This window comes from Miscanthus floridulus, unplaced genomic scaffold (genome assembly GCF_019320115.1).
Source record: "Miscanthus floridulus cultivar M001 unplaced genomic scaffold, ASM1932011v1 os_1291, whole genome shotgun sequence".
NCBI classification, from domain to species: domain Eukaryota; kingdom Viridiplantae; phylum Streptophyta; class Magnoliopsida; order Poales; family Poaceae; genus Miscanthus; species Miscanthus floridulus.
Window position 1 is genome coordinate 1 of NW_027097636.1, and position 18,281 is coordinate 18,281.

Sequence of the window (18,281 nt, forward strand, 5' to 3'; positions counted from 1 at the left end):
TGCGTTTACCTCTGAGTTCAGCATACGTCGAAGCCCACCAACCATCGTCCCTAATAGAACCCCGTGATGAGTTGCCGGTCATCAAACACCGACACCGCGTGAGAAAGCCGGACCGAGCGAACAAATGTGTTGTTGGTACTTCATTTAAAGGAGGGGCATTTTAGTCACTTTCCATGCCTAGAGTAAACAAGGCAATCTATATCTATATACACCTAGTAAAAAGGCAAAATTTCAGTGCATTACTTTAGCCCGACCTTCCCTAACTAACTACGTGAATGTGCAAACTAATCTCTCCTCTTATCTGCCGCAAGTAGAGGTGGAGTCGAGATACAACTCATACAAAGGAAAAAAACAGTGTAGAAGAGAAGGAAAGAGGAGGAATCGGCCAAAGCTCCTAATCAAATACAAAACGGATTTTATGTTGCTAGAACTCCCTGAGGACGTGACCGTCCACCAAGATGACAGGCACATCCATCCTTGGGCGTACCGCGAAGAACTCTTTCCATCCATCTCTACATATGCTTGATCCAATCTACTCTTTGTTTTGTCTCTAGTGCATATAGCAAAGCCTGTGCGTCGTATGCCATTGTTGCTCATTAGCGTGTGGGCGATGGCTTATTCAACACCCATGCTCCTATAAAATTGGAGACCTCAATTCCTCAGGAACCCATACAAAAAAGAACGATAACGACGAGGTGAAATAGAGACAAAATATATATATATATATATATATATATATATATATATATATATATATATATATATATATATATATATATATATATATATATATATATATATATATATATATATATATATATATATATATATAATATATAGAGGCTCGCGAATTAAGTGTTAAATATGGTTCCTTCGGTAATTTATATCGTTATATGGCGTGGAACGGCCCGGAAGGGGCTTAAGCCAACGGGGCCTAAATATAATAACAAGGTCCTCCGTCTCCCATTGCCCATCCTCTCCGTCGAATCAGAAACCCTACCTTCACCGCGCCACGGCCCACGAGCCGGGATGACCGCATCAGCCGCCGACGATGGCAGCTCTTTGGCGCCTACCGTCACCGAGGGAGAAGCCACGGCCGAGGCTGGGGCTGGGGCAGCTGTTGAAGAGTGCGCCGAGGGCAAGGAGATGAAGGTGGGGGCTTCGGCTGCAGTTGAGGAGCCGGATGAGGAGGCGCGGGAAGAGGATCCTGAGGAGGAGGAGGAGGAAGAAGAAGAGGAGGAGGAAGAAGAGGATGCGGGGGGAGGTGGAAACTGCGGATGGGATAGAGGCGGAGTTGATGGAGCCATTGCCGTTGCTGAAGCCCGGGGAGGATGCCGAACCCGAAGAGCTAGAGGGGAAGAAGGAAGAGCTGGATGAGGAGCCAGAGGAGACCGAGCCATCGGAAGAGGAGCCCGAGGAGGTGGAAGAGTGCAAGGAGGGCGACGGTGTTGCGGAGGTGGATGGGTCAATGGCGAACGGTATGTAGAGGCTATGGCGTCTTGCTATGAGCAATAACTTTAATCTGTGACGATGATATTCGTTTTTGTTCGTTTAGTATGGTTTGGAGTGATAGTTTTCAGACTCTGAGTGTGGCATCAGTTTTGTTCCTTTAGTCTTTTGGATGCCTGGTGCTGCCTAAAATCATGTCCTTTCACAGTTTGTAAAGGCATTTGCCATGCTTATGCTGAAGTAGGTTGCTCAGCCATACAGTCACACCCTTAGGGGAATTTTGCCATCCCATCTTGTCTCTGCACACACTCCACACAAACCTAGCAATTGGGCACCAAGAAATAACATGGTCTGTGGTATGAGGTTGTTCACAGAGTTTTCATTTAATACTCCCATTCCAATGCGGCAATGCTTCTTGAACAATATCTCTGCCTATTGAATTCTATCATAAATGACTTTCCACAGAAAGGTCCTTATTTTAGGGGCAAAATTGCCTTCCACATTTCTACCATCCTTGTATTTATGGTTCCTGGAAAAGCCAATGCCTTGTAATGTGAGGATGTAGAAAACAATCCAGATTTTTCCAAAGCTGAGCTCATTATGTTTTCACCCTCACTCACTGTGTCCATTAGCTCCCCAAATTCTTGCCACTCTAATTGTTCTGGTGCACCCAAAGTTCTAAAACCACTTAGACCACTCACCCAAGTTTTTCAATAGTTTTTTGATCCAATGCAAACATCTTCAAAAATTGGGAACCATATCAGCCATTCCTTCAATAAAAACCTACATCACCCAGATACTTTTTCCTTCTGATATTATTGCCGGGTACTTCATATTAAATTTTCCCACTTTGGAATGGAAAATGACCACCAGTCTCTCTTCTTCTGACACCCCAATACAAAAAATTTGGCTCTTAAATTAATTTTCTGCCCAGACATATTCTTAAAGCATAACCACAAGAACTTAGTATTGATATTCTGGTCATCCAACTCCCGGAAGATCACAGTATCATCAGCATTCTGTAAATGATTTAAGCCTCCCTGTTCCAAATCAAACACCAGACCCTGTATCCTTCCGGCATCTTTAGAATTCAGTAACATAGTTTTTATCACTAGAAAGTTTAAACAGCAATGAAGATAAAGAGTCCCCTTCCCTCAATCAATCAATACACTCCAGGTGTGCAATTTGTGTTAATTCCCACTATACCTCCTAATAATTTGCTTCACCCAGTCAACCAAAATTTGGGAAAAATTTCTCTGTAGCACCTCTAACATAAAGATCCACTGTACTTTGTCATAGACCTTCTCAAATTCCACTTTCAAGATTACCCCCTTCTTTTCTTTTCACTCTAAGCTCCTGTAGAACTTCATATAAGAAAATAAACTCCTCCAAGATACCTTCCCCAGGGCTGAAATTAGTTTGATTTCTGGTAATCAATTTATCCACCAAAGGAGTCAATCCCATTGTGTGGATTTTGGTAAACCACTTATAATCCACATTGAATAAGCAGATAGGTCTTTACTGTCTGATGTTATTAGCTTCAGTTAACTTAGGGATTGAAGTGATCAAACCATAGCTGAGCCTGCTAAGATTGAGTTCACCTCTATGAAATTTATCAAACATTTTCTTGTCAGGCCCCGTAACTTGATCCCAAAGACTGTTAAAAGTTAGTGTGTTCGTTTTAGTTTTCGTCTCTGTTAGAATCACATATTTTAGTATCAGGAAAAATTATAACACAGTGGCAACTAAAGTTTTTCATCCCACCTAAATAAGGTTACAACTGTTGAGCTATTTATTGTAATTTGGATCTAGGAATATTAAGATCTCTTTAGCAAAGTAGCCTTTTAAGTCTTTTCCCTATATTTAGAGGCTGTTTGGCGCAGCTCTCGTCTGCTCTGGCTCCGTTTACTGTAAAACACTGTAACAAGGAGGAGCTGGAGCTGGTGGAGCTATAAATCGTGGCTCCGCCGGCTCCTCTTTCTCAGTTCATTTGCTGCCTCAGGAATCAAAATGGCTCTGCTACAGTGTTGGGAGGAGGAGCCAGAGCCTCCAAGAGCCATGCCAAACAGGGCCTTAGTGCTATGCCTGGTTGTATTGATATTTCTGTGCCCTATACTAATAGTGAACCATTCAGTAGTTAAAGTTTTTCTTCTATGTCATGCAGAAACAAATGAAATGTCCAAACTGGAATATGGTAAATCTGGCAACACAAATAAGGATAAAGATGCTGATCAATTGAGCAGTGGGAGTGATAGTGGTGATGATATGCAGAACTCTGAACTTGCTGGAGGCCTTGAAATATTTGTTGACGACTTGCCTCATGATTGTGTTAAGGAAGACATTGCTATGGCCTTTTCTCAATCAGGGGAGGTCAAATCTGTTAGGATAATTAAAAATTCATCAACTGAAAAGAACAAAGACGTTGCATTTGTTTGTTATGCAAGCATTGAAGCTGCAAAGAAGGTTCTCGCTGAATTTAAGGAGGGAATTGAGGTTTTGAATTCGACAACCCTTTTACAGCCAATTTATTGTGTCAAATCTTAATGCGTAATATACTATGTATTGTGTGTTGTTTTCATCAGGTAAAAGGAAAAATGGTCAGGGTATCTGCTTGTCAAGATAATAATACCCTTTACCTGGGAAACATTTGCAAGGGCTGGACCAGAGATCAGGTACGATATGATACACTTTGATTGAGATCCTGAAAATATCGCTGTTCATTTTATAATCTGCAAAATTTGATAGGACAATTAGACAGTTTAATCCCTTCTATTGGTTATAGATTGAACTATATCATTGAAATCAGAACATTCAGTACCTTTTTTTTGGAGTCTTGATTTGTAAGAATACTACTGTCCAAATTTAAATTTATCAAACTGTTCAGTTTTGTTAAAGGTACAAAAATAGCTATATCTGTATTGTAGTCTTAATGGTCCAGTTTATATTTAATTAACTAGATTGTTGCAAGTGCTGAGTCAGACCACCATGAGCTCATGCTGTTTTTTTTATAATAATTTACCTTGCTTCTAGATCTTTGCCCATGCATTGCAATGGGAGTGTAAAAAAAATCAATGCAACAAGAGGAACACAGAGACAGTTGTGCAAATCAAACCTAAAGAAGATTTTATTTTTTCATTATGAAGCATTGATTTGGTGATAACATTGTCCAAAGACATTAATAGCCAAAGAATATCAATGTGAAATTCGAATAGCATATTAGGTTATTACACAAAATAAGACATCTTTATATTTCACAATTTCGAAATCCAATAATTACATCATTACAAATGATAAATGATTTAGACTTCCCAAGGATGGTTCTAGATGATGGGCCAAACAAGAGATCTTAATTGTTCATGACCAGACTATTACAAGGATTAAACAAAGGAGATTAAGTAGCATACCTGTGGTAGGAAGAACAATAGTAACCTTCTTAGAGAAGGATTGTCTTTTTAGTGCTTCATCCTACAAAGGATGAGAACTTGGAGTCAATTTTAACTGCATGAGATAGACACATTGTAAGTGACAGCTCGCAACACCGTTGTAATGCTTGGAGTAGAGCCATTAAAAACCTTCCAGATTTCCCAAGCCACTAATATTGCCAGCGAATTGAACCCCTTTTTCTGTAGTCTTTTGCCACCTCTTTAACTGCCTTGCACCACCAGCGTGAGAATTTATGAGTTGATGGTTGAGGTGCAATGGAGGCCAAGCCAATTTTCTTCTGTAAAATAATGTACCGGATTTGCCGGGCAAAAACACACGAAACCAATAGGTATTGTATGGTCTCCTCTTGATCACAGAAGGGGCAAGCAGCTGGGTGGGGGAGTCCTCTTTTAGCGAGTCAGTCTGTCATCCAACAACGATTCTTTACTGCAAGCCAAATGAAGAACTTGCAGCAAACAGGAGCCCATGATTTTCATGTTTGTTTCCAAGGAGCAAAGCGGATGCTGAACCAAGGAAAAAGGCATTGTAGGCCGACTTGCTAGAGTAAGAACTGGAACCTAGTAAGCCTCCAAACATGCTGGTGACATTCTGTTGCAGCGAGAAACCTTCCACCAAATCCCATAAGAAGAGATATTCTGTAAGAATCTGGACAGAGAGAGCCCCTCTTATGTCAGTTAACCAACGTCGGGCAACCAGGGCTTCGGCAACCGTGTGTTCTTTAATGATCCTCTTAGGAATAGCCTGGAAAAGATGAAGTGCCAATTCAGCCATGTTTTTTCCACCCAGCCATCTATCTGTCCAGAACAATGTATTTTGCCCATTGCCAACAAAAGTTTCAACCGCCATACTGAAAAAGACCCGAGCAATTTGTGGCACTTAATAGGTAGACTAGCCCATGGCCGAGAGGAATTGGTTTACTCAAGCCAAAGCCAGCGGATACAGAGGGACCAACCTAAGATTTCTAGATTATTGTTTAAGTTGCCAGTGGAGTGCTGAAATAACAACCTTTGAGAAGTTGAAGGTTAACTTTTTCAATAATACCCCGTTTGGATGTAGATATTGGAGCCTGGAATTGGGAATTGGAATCATGTTTCCCGAATTTTGGTGTTTGGATGTCCATGGCATTGAGATTTAGAATTGCAACCCCAATGCCTTGGTATTGGACCAGAACTAGGAGTGACCTCTCCCAATACAGAGGGGTAAGGCTCTGTATTGGGTGGAATTGGGCCGAGCGGTTCCCTGCCCGAGTCCCTGACGCTTCCCTCTCGCGGCTCCGACATTTCCCTCTCGCGCCCCCGCCGGTCAACCTCGCCGGCCCGATGTTCCCTCGCCGGGCGCCCTCGCTGCCCCGACCCCTCCCCCGCCGGTTCACCGGCCCGACGCCTCCCCCGTCGAGCGCCCTCGCTGCCCCGACCCCTCCCCCACTGGTCAAGCTCGCCGCCCTCTCCTTCTTCCCCATGTCCGGTGAGGTGTGGGATCCTCTCCTTCCCAAGCTCGACAATGGATCTAGGAGGCCGAGCGGTTCTTCCTCGAGTCCGGCCACGTCGCATATGAGGGACTTTGTCGAGGACGAGCGCTTCTTCCTCGAGGCCACCACTGAGGTGCCCGGATCCCCACCACCGGCGGTCTGCAGCCGGGGATCTAGGATCCCCTTCTTCCTCAAGTCCCTTCTTCCTCTCTGTCACCAGCGAGCTAGGTCTTGCATCTCCGAGGCAGCGCGCCGCGTCCGAGGACATTGTCGGTGGGGAAGAAGGCGAGTCGATTCAATTTGACGAGATATGTACATCCAAACATTTATTTGGTATTTGCCATGTCCTTGATTCCAAATAGCAATTTCATCTACATCCAAACATCTTATTTGGTATTGTAGCTCATTTCCAATACTAGGCTGATTTGGTATTGGTACCCAATTCAATGCCAGCCATCCAATATCTACATCCAAACGGACCCTAATAGTACAATTATTGGTACTCTGATATGTTATTTAAAATTCCCGATTCATTGATAAATATAGCCGTTATTAATAAAATGATAAGTAAATTCAGAAGTGCAGAATAACTTAATTAAATGCAACTTGTTTGATTGCATAAATGGTGATCTATTGTTGAATCCAGAAAAAAAATGAAAATTGAGATTTAATACTGGGATGCCAAGGCTCATTTGCATTGGACCATTGAAAAATACCTTTTTAAAAACACAATATTGTTTCTACCCTGAATTCTTTTTCTTTCAGAAAGTTGGTGTTTAATTCTTTATTCATTTTTATTTTACTTATTGTATTTTCTTTGGAATAATTGTGCAGAATTCTCCAAATCATCACTTGCTGTAGAACTTTTATCATTTACTTTATATTTGTTTGACTCTTTAGGTGCTGAACACCCTAAAAAGTATTGGAATTCAAGAGTGCAAGATAACCTTTCCCACTTACAAGGGAGGAAGCAGAGGGTTTGCTTTTCTTAAATTTGCCTCGCACTACTATGCTAGAGCAGCATTTCGTCGCTTAATGAAATCTGATGCTATTTTTGGTACTGATAGAAGCGCTAAAGTATCTTTTTATGAAACCCCCACAAAATCATCCAAGAGTCTTTTGGAGGTAAGCATTGATTTCTATTTCATATATTCGAAATTCATTTGAGTGAGTACTATCTGGAATATTTTAATTATTTATTATGTCATTTTCCCTTATTGATAGCTAATCCCTCTGTCCCAGAATATAAGGACTTTTTGAGTTTGTCCTAAGTCAAACTATCCTATGTTTAACCAAGTTTACAGAAAAGTACAATAGTATATTTCAAACGAGCAGCATTAGGTCCATTATGAAATGTATTTTCATAATTTACTCTCTTGAAATGTAGTAGATGTTAATACCCTTCTCTATAAATTTGGTCAAACTTAGAATAGTTTGACTTAGGACAAACTCTAAAATCCTTACTAGGATGGTACAACATGTTTGGTGGATTGCTTGCTTGCTGTAAATGAATTGTGTTAACTTAAGCACAACGTATGTTGACACAAAACATCATTAGTAGTCTGTTTAGTTTCTGGTTGATACTTACAAATTTGTACTGGAAAAAAACCTGAATCTCATTCTGGTAACCTTCCTATGATCTGCAGAAGCTTATCCAGTAGCTGGGGATATGAAAGCTTAACTGAAAACTTCGCAAAGTGGCACTATTTCAGTATTTCGCCTGTGATATGAACTTGTTTATTTTGTTTGTGACCAAAAAATCTTATAGGATGCTGATCTAGTGGCTATAGAAATTAGAGCTTCAGTAGTCCTACATTTTTGTTCTGATTTAGGTTTTACTACATTTCTACTAACTTTTTGTTCTGCTGGCCTGGGCCTTGTCATTTAGATTGAAGTTTCCAGGAATACCGAATCCATTATTATTTTTATTTGGCCAAAGGGGGTTGTTGTTCCTATTTTAGTTCTTGATTCTTGACCTGACATTTTCAGGTCAATGATATATATATGCCCAGGTACCCATTGGCTGTTCATAAAGCCTTGCATGCATTCGTGTTGTATTGGTAATTATAGCATGTAGCAACATAGTCATAGCAACATAGTCATTTTGGCAGCGAAGTTCTGATCCACAAGGAACTCAAGAAAGGAAAGGAAAAAACACCCTCTTCAATGCCCATGTGCCAGGGCTGTCAAGCCCATTTCTCCTATATTCCTCTATTTTTGCAGAATATGTAGTTCCTTTGTGACGCCCGCCTCCTATTTTCTCCATGTGAATTGCGCATCCTTGCAATTGTGTGTACCTTACTGAATGCTCCAATCAATAGTTCTTTCCCTCAAAAGCTTACCAGATCGAACATCCTTTTAGCACTGTTGGACAGCGTTGGCATTAACCCTTCACGGCCATGTTTGAATTCCTCAAGTACTGCATATTGTATTGCGATCTTATTTTATAATGTGTATTTCTCATTCTGCTTATAAGCTGTTATGATAATCAGCAAATTCAGTGATTGTAGGTGCTCGAGCCATATCTCTTATGCAGCTTTTATGTGTGAGCTTTTTGTGTCAACTGTGCTAACTATAGTTTTAGAAAATGTATTATGTATATATGCCACACTTGTAGGTTGCTTCTTGTATTTTGCATTACCCAGGCTACGTTAGAGACTATGTTTCATATGCAGATTATCAATTACCAAATTAGATGTACTTATTATTATCTTTCAGCATTTTGTAAATTTAGTTACTCTGAGATTATCGGACATTAACATTTTGTCATTTCTTCACTTCATAACTGACTAATATTCTTTTTAGGCAAAAAAAGTATACCTGGAACATGTCCCTCTTTCTTGGGATGAGAATAAGATTAAAGAGTACTGTGAAGAATATGGGGATATTCTGAAAGTTGATCTTTTCCAGATATCAAAGAATTTGGAAAACGAAACAATTTCTTTTGTTGAATTCTCATCCAGCAAGGGTGCATTAGCTTGTGTGGCAAGAGTAAACAAAGCAAAGATAGTTGATGGAAGCTTCAAGGTATATGTCCTGTTTTCTCAAGCCTTTTCAGTTGTTCTGGTTTACCTGCTGACATGGACAATCTCTTTCATTACTTAGTTGTGTGCATATCTTGCTTGGCCAAAAAGTGCTTTGAAGGTCAATAGTGCTGCACCTTCAAATGCTGCCACCACAACTGAGAAGGACAAAAACCACACAGAGAAGGTTGTTGTAGATAAAGAATTTACCCCATAAATTCCGGAAAGGCGACAAGAGCAAACTTACCTCCCGGACAAAGGAGGCAATTATGAAGACAAATTCATCAAGTAAATTACCAAATGACAATGATACAAAACTAACCTCACAAGGTGCTGCAGAAGTACCACAAACCTCCAAATCTTCTGAAGGCAAGAGGAAAGTTGGAAAGAACAAACATGCCTCTGTATACCAAAAACCATGGAAGAAAGCACAAAATAATCGTATGTTCCCTCTCATAATTCATTGGCGATCTTTTATGAATGAAAACTATTTCTTATACTAATCATTGTGCAGGTAATGTTGATGAGAGCCAGCTGACTTGTCGAGGTGCTGCAGTACTGCAAACATCTAACACTTCCAAAGGGAAAAGGAAAGCCAGCGAGAACAGAAGTATATATATAAACGAAAAACCTCTGAAGAAAGCACATAACAATAGTATGTTCTCCCTTGATTAAAATCCTTTGGTCAATTACACATTAATTGATTAACAAAAACTAGTTCTTATGCATGAATATGCAGATAATTTGGGTGGAAATTCGAGATCTAAATCATATGCCTCTGATATGGTACTACTAAAAGCTATACATCTGACATTCATATTCTCATCATCAGATTTCCATCGTTTTTTATTTACATGCTACTTTTGTATTCATGCCTTTTAGGAACCTCATGCTGGATTCATTTCGCCTACAATTCGAGATCATGGCAGTGATGCATATAATCGGCAGAGGTTTTATTCCTTTTCCATTTGTCTCTTGTTATTTATCTGTCTGAATTTTTGGGATTTGGGAGGGAGTAAAAGATGGGTTGATGGATGGGAAGGGAGCCTTGGATCAAGGAGAAGGTTTTACCTTCTTAATCCTTGCCTCTTTAGACGTCTGTCTCTTTTTATCAAGAGGATTACTTAGTAGCCAAATAACTAAGAAATTGGATCTAACTTGAAATTGACAATAGCATTCCTAGCTTCCTAATCTCATAATAAGCTAGATTTGTTAGAACCAATTCTAGATTTGTTTTTATTATTTCGCTGATTTAAATAGATTCTTTGAATAATAACCTTCAACCAAAATTTCAAGTTCTAGCATCCACACCATCCAGTGTTGTTTATGGGCTGGACGGGGATTTAGTCAAGGCCCATGGCTTGGCTATATGGGCTACCATGCCAAGGCCTTAGTGATAAACCATGCCACACCATTGACCTTGACATGAAAGCCCATATATCCATGCCAAGGTCGCTTGTGTGACCTAAAGTGCTAAATGTTAAAAATTTATCAGAGGAAATAGTCTACATAATAATAAAAAATCCCATTCTACGCTGTGTAGTACATTGACCATAGAGAACTTGAGATCTGGCTTAGTAGTTGTACCTAATTTCAGTTATATTTTATGATCTCACAGAACTGCACAGTACGATATCCATCCCATAGATATCCATCCTTATGCCAGAGGTATGATCTTGCAAATTACATATTTTGTTTACTAAGCATTTGCTAATATTCATAACTATGACACATTAAAGCATTATTTGTTTATTTATCATTTACCTGGCATCCTCCTTTATGCATCTTGAAATTATCCTGTGACCGTTTAGGTGTGTTATGATTTAAAGACCTATGTCAGGTTTTTAAGGATCACATATGAAATGTCATGTGAATATGAAAGTTTTAAGCAATATAAAGTATGATCTTTTTGGTAGTTTTTCAGAAATTATGATAGGGAAAGTGGGTAACAAACCAGTCAATTGTAGGCCATAAAATCACAAGGATGATGCTATATAAATAAAAAAAAAGGGCGTACCCAGTGCAGAGAGCTCCCGCTCTGTGCGGGGTCTGGGGAAGGGTGTTAGTGGCAAGCCTTACCCTCGCTTGTGCAATGCGAGGAGACCGCGACTCGAACCCGGGACCTTCCGGTCACAGGCGGTAAGACTCTACCGCTTGCACCAGGCCCGCCCTTCGATGATGCTATATAAATATAAAATTAATAGTAAATTTTAATTAGCAATATTAATAATAGTAAGAAAACTTCAGAGGTAGTAGTAAATGATGAATGATTTCAGAGGAGTGTAAAGATTCAGTACTTTTCCTGTTGTAATACTGTACTACTCCCTCCATTTCAAACTGTAGGTCGTTTTGGCTTTTCTAGGTTATGTGTAGCTGTTGTATGCATCTAGATATACAAGTATGTCTAGGTACGTAGTGAAACTTATGAACCTTCAGCCAATAAACACTTAATTTGAGAATTTGCTTACTTGAATATGTTTTTCTTGTGCTGATGATACCCCCCCCCCCCCCCCCTTTCAAATTTGCGGAACATCTTGGTTTTATGCTTATCTGCTCTCTTTTCTGTTAGCCCAAGATTTTAGCTTGTAATCTAATATTTTCTTTTCTTTTTTGGGGAGAAACTGCAGCGTTACCATCAGCCTACTCTGGTTACAGAAGCGAGCAGGTCAGTCATGACAATGTATCAATAATCACAAGAGTGCATAAAATTGTTCATATTTTGAAGTATGCTTGGTCATTTATATATGTAGTAGACATTACTAAACTGGCATAGTTGTCAAATTTATAACCATATTTGACATGCCATCATAATTAGAGGGCAGTTGGCCCCTGTATTGAGGAAACTGGAAACGAGGCAATTCGAAACCTCGCCTCCCTCTTTTGGGCACAAGAACTGTTGATATTTCAGTTTTTTTTTTCATGTGCATGTAAAATTGTGGAACAAAATGCACTAGTACAAATGCTCTCTAGTATCCAGAACTGGACAGAATTGCAGAACATTTTGTGAATTCTAGGCACAGCAGTGGAGACACAATTCTGCTTGTACTGGCCATGGCTAACACCGGATACACTGATGATTCGTAGGTCTAACCTGCAGTTTGCAAGGGCATATCACTCTTTTGGGCACAAGAACCGTTGATATTTCAGTTTTTTTTTCATGTGCATGTAAAATTGTGGAAGAAAATGCACTAGTACAAACGCTCTCTAGTGTCCAGAACTCGACAGAATTGCAGAACATTTTGTGAATTCTGGGCACAGCAGTGGAGACACAGTTCTGCTTGTACTGGCCATGGCTAACACCGGATACTCTGATGATTCGTAGGTCTAACTGCAGTTTGCAAGGGCATATCAAGGGCTTGTTTGCTTGAGGGCCCAAACTTAGCCTTACTTATCTTGCTAAAAGTTGAGAACGCCCCATGTTTTTTTCTTGTGGTTTGGTAGATGCACATGTTTTTCTCTCAAGATTCTGAACCCTGGTTGCACCTCAAAAATGAAACATTTACTTTTGCCTGCCCTGCCCATTGCCCCCGGAGTCTAGGCACCCCGAATGAGTATGAGTATATACCATTGTGATATAACCACGTTCTAATAATTCCTTGGTGCACCTTTCTGAAATATGTGGTTGCCTGTACTATGTCTTGATTAACTTTTGTTGTCCTTGCAGGCAGTATATACATATGAATACGCACGGAACCGGGCGCCTACACCAAGTGGATCTTACATCCCTCGAAGAGGACGTTACTGACTAAAATGGAGTGCTGGCTCCATGCATCCATTGGATCGCATGGTATTTAGATGTTTCAGACATGTACAGTAGAAGTTAAAAAGGAAGTTGTTTAAGGAAAATAAGAACCCTCTGCAGCTTTCCATTTGACTTCAGTGCAGCCCTGCACACCGGTTGCTTGTTGAAGAATGTTTTTTTTTACCTTAGTAAGATCATCTCCAAGAGTTTTTATGAAGTTTATCTCTAAATCATCATTTGGAGAGTCATTTGATTAACAATTATTTCTATATCTTTGTATTCTCCAACAACTTTTCTATATCTTGTGCGCACTCTATAGAGACATCTTTGCTCTCTATCTTTGGTTAGCAAAAAAATCCGGAATATGAGGTGTCTATATTTGGTGATCTAATTAAGAAGGTTATTGGATGGTATTTTTCAACAAAATCTGTATTCTATAAATTAGGAAGGATATAGTCTCTTTGAGTTTACTCTAAGAGCGTATCCAGCATCAGTAGACCTGCATTTCGTCCTGCATCCATGTTGGTTACCGGTGGTTGCTATTCTCCAAACTTCTTTCCTCCGGTCACAGTCGAACCATTGACCTTTCTTTACTCCTCAAGCATGTCCTCGGCCATAAAATCATGCCAAAACTTAGGCATCAAACAAAATTGATGCTAAAAAAATGGAAGGTCTCACCACAAATCCTGTAAGAAAATCCACCTAAAATCAACACTAAAAAAAACAATCTTCAGCTAGGACAACGAACTCAAAATCTTAGCCGGTCCGAGAAGAAAGTGGCATGGACCTGCAAGCATCATCCATAGTGGCATGGAGGTGGAGTGGCTGCATGCGCACCCACACCTAATTGAAGTTGTTGAAGAACTCTAGGAACTCCCCCTCGGTAGCGTCAACAACCGTACCAGTGCCATTGGAGGCGGCCATGGTGGAGTAGATAGTTGACAAGAGGGCCAGATCAAGGTGGTGGTTGCGGGCACCAGTGATTGTGATGAGCTGCATCTGACAATAATAGGATTTTCCGTTCATTACGTAGATCAACCTTGTAAATGCGGAAGTTTAAAGAGTAGATTGAGAATGCAAACTCTCATTGACGATCCCAATTTTTACCGAGGCATTGAGAAGCTCATGTTTCCCTGTTTCCCCATAGTCCTCGTTGGAACCCCTTACATGGATGCCCTCATAAAAGCTAAGTGTTGACGCGAAGATTGGTCACACATCACAAGTGCTAGATGGCACTGATCGTAAACGGATCTAGGCAGCGTGACTCAGCAGAAACCGGCCTAGCCGGTTTTCTCGGGTTCCGCCCGAGAGAACCCTAGGGAAGCGATGATATCACACTTATATAGTGAAGAACGGAAAGGTTTACGAGCAAACCACCAAAGGTTACCCAATCATGCTTACGTGATGAAGAATGGCTAGTTTGCAGGCAAATTAGCAACCTTTTGAGGATTCCTCTCGATATTGGCATATAGTGGGAAGTCTTGTTTTATCTCACTGTTACTAAGCCTGATATTGCTCATATAGTCTATATTTGGAGTCAGTTTGAGTGTGTTCCAACTAACATTTATTTTGGGCATTTACTTTATGTGCTGCGATACTTACGTAGAAAATCTTCTAAATGTTTGTTTTATGCTCGAGATAGTTTGCTCCAACTTCATGCTTACTCGGGCTCCACTTGGGCGAGTGACCGAATAGATCGTCTTTCCATCATAGGATATTGTATTTTTCTTGGCCCTTCTCCTATTGCCTGGAACTCCAAGAAGCAAGCAAGTGTATCTATTTACACCAAAATTTGGGAAGAAGAACGCGGGAACTCGAAACTTCCAAGATTGTGTCATCAAGGAATCCAAGATTGCCCATACTTCAACGCTTATAGTGTGTCTTCATGATTCTGTTAAATGTGAATAGATCTGTTTACTTTAAAGGTTTGATTTGTTATCTTTATCATGGCTGCCATCAATCTGGTCGAACCCCGCTGTTAAGGATAACATGTTAGATTTGATGAGTTCATAGATCTGTCCATATTAAACAGTCGATTGTTCACATGTTGTAATCCCTTTTCTACCTGAATCGACTATTTTAGCCCATTCGCCTGTGCTTTCACAGATATGGCACGCTTTCATGAACCTATCGAAGTATGGTCGGTTCTATGGATTTTCTGGTTCTAGGCTATCATCATCATCATAGCTGCATCGATCTGGTGGAACCTCACTATTAACGGTAATAGATTAGATCTAGATAGTTCGTAGGTCTGTCTATATCAAACAGTCGATTGTTTGCGTGCCATATTACCTTTCACCGGATTCATTGGCTCTACGCCACGTATTGATCAAATCTAACTTAGCTAGTAATGTATCTTTGACACATACATGTTAATAGCTTAATAGAAAGGACCGTTAAAACTGGGCGCATTGTATTCGTTACTATAAAATCAATCATGACCCACGAGCGTTGCAGTCCTTAACCGTCCATTTCTTCTCGTATCGGCTATTTAGTCGATTTTCCTGTCTGGCTGCTCCCAAAGCGGCACACTTGGACCTGTCTGGATAAAACCAGCATGTTCCACCCTAAATTACTGATAAACTTTCTCTCCTTGTCAATTGCAAGTTAAATTGACTGGCACGCCCTTGGGAATTCATAGGATCGGCCGGTCCTACATTGAAGCCAGGCAGACCGGCCGATCTGTAGATCGTTCTGGCTTGCTTCGTGTCCACCCGGCGTGGCTACCATGTTTTCGCGCCGACACGCGTTCTGGCACGCTCGGTGGGATCCCACAATCGTCATGGCAACTCACAACAATAGAGACATTCTTATGGTGCCTTATGAAGACCTACCTGATGAGGATAAAGATGTCATTAGTAAAGCTATAGAAGAATTTTAGAACAAATGTGTGTTGTCCTACACCAAGACACGTGACAATAAAGTTGTTCAGAAATATCCACTACCAAGAGTCTTGATGCATGGGCAGTCATATATAGACGAAGCTGATGATAGGTGTTTCTTCATAGATGCTGTAAACAAATCTGTTCATGATGCCATGTTGAACCATAATATAGCTTTCTTAAACACACTCCACAATACCATGAAAGAGGTGTTTCATGGATGTTTAATTGATTAGGTTGGACCAGCTTATTACAACATTCCACATCCGTCGACTCAGGGGACTAATTAAGCCGGTACTAGCCATCAAGAAGCAGCACTAACTGGTAATGATGATGTCCAGGCAGTTCAGAGCTCATCTGAGCAAGTTCAAGATACCACTACTAATCAAATACAAAATAATCTTGGATCATCAGTGCAGTATGTGCAACAGCCGACGGGGCAAGTTCAGAATCAAGTGGTTAATTTTGGCACATCAGGCCAAATACTGTCGTCGGCTCAAAAAATAGCGCCATCAGTTCAAAGGATTCGTAGAGATATAGATCCTAACATTTACAACCAGAGACTTCAAGCAGCAAATCAGCAAAGGACCCAATAGATAGAGATTCCACAAGGATATCATTATGGCACAAATTACAATACCCTTCATATGATTCCAAATCCAGGGTATCAAGGTATGTGAAATTTGAATCCGTAGATGGGTCAACAATTACAGAGAAATCCAGATTCAAACGCTGATGAGTTGTTGTTCAAAGTGACCGAGATGATGAAGAATCAGTTTGGTTTGAAACCAAAAGGGTAGACCTTTTCGTACAAACATCCATATCCAGAGTTGTATGATTTGATCGCTCTTCCTACAAATTATAGGCTCTCGAAATTTGCTAAGTTCACTGGTCAAGATAGCACAAGTACAATAGAACATGTCAGTCGATATCTTACATAGTTGGGCGAAGCATCCATTGAAGAGGCTCATTGAGTTCGTTTCTTCTCCTTGTCCCTGTCAAGACCAGCCTTTACTTGGTTTTCATCGTTGCCAGTTAATTCCATTGCCAATTGGCCTGACCTAGAGAAGAAGTTTCATACATATTTCTATACTAGGATAGGAGAAAAGAAGATCACAGATTTGACGACCATAAGGTAGAGAACTAATGAATCGGGTGCTGAGTTTCTTTAGAGATTTTGAGAGACCAAAAATTTGTGCTTCTCATTGAATCTAACTGATGATCAGCTAGCTGCTTTGGCCGTTCAAGTAATGTTGCCAACATGGAGAGAGAAGCTGCTTGGGCAAGAGTTTGACAATTTAGGTCAGTTGGCTCAACGGGTGACAACACTCAATAGCCAATTCTAGAATATGTGCAGAGATACCCGATTCTAGAAGTATGTCGTAATTGCTGAAGCCTATAATCCATATTTAGTTGATGACGGCGATGAGGACAATGAAGAAGAAGAGATTGCTGCGGCTGAATAGAATTGGGGTAAGAAGACAGTGACAGTGCTAAATCCTTGGAGAAAAGAAGTTGAGGAGAGCTACGATTTTGACATCATAAAATCAGACAAACTCTTTGATTTCTTGCTTGAGAGAGGACATATCAAATTGCCCACCAATCATGTTATGTTACCTCCTGATCAGTTGAAGAATAAGAAGTTCTACAAGTTTCATAATGCTACTTCTCATTCTACTAACGAGTGCAGAATTTTCTGGCAACATATACAAAGGGCTATTCAGCAAGAAAGGTTTAAATTTGATACACCTCGGAAGATAAAAGTTGATGATAATCCTTTCCCAAGAGATCAGAACATGGTTGATGGTAAGTTGCTCAAAGGGAAGACTAAAGTCCTAACATCAACTATGGCCAAAGAAACTAGAACAGTCGATCCAGAGATGCAAATATCGGCTGATGAATATAGAGAAATTAAGAGGCGTCATGACCGACAAAAGAGCCGATATGAGCAGGGAGAGACGTCAAGAAACATGGCAATAAGGTCGCATTTCACATGTCTAATTTTGTTGAATAAATAGCAACGGCAGAAGAAAAAGAATTATCAGCATTGGTGAAGAGAAAGAATACTAGTGTCAACAAGAAGATGAGAGGTATGAAAGAAAGCAAGCTGGATCACATTGGAATTGTTCTTCCTTTAGACATTGTTGGAATGAAGGTTTGAAATTGCCTACTAGAAATAATTGCCCAAAGTGCAGTGAGCAATATTGAGAGTTTAGGCAATCTCAAGCCAACCGTCAGTCTATCCATGCTCGAGATGAGTATCATCATAATAA

The 18,281-nt window shown here is 40.3% G+C and overlaps 1 pseudogene; it reads left to right on the forward strand.

The window, feature by feature from the left end:
- Positions 1 to 919: 919 nt before the first annotated feature.
- On the forward strand, positions 920 to 13,362 carry LOC136533901 (heterogeneous nuclear ribonucleoprotein Q-like; annotated as a pseudogene).
- The last annotated feature ends 4,919 nt before the right edge of the window (positions 13,363 to 18,281 follow it).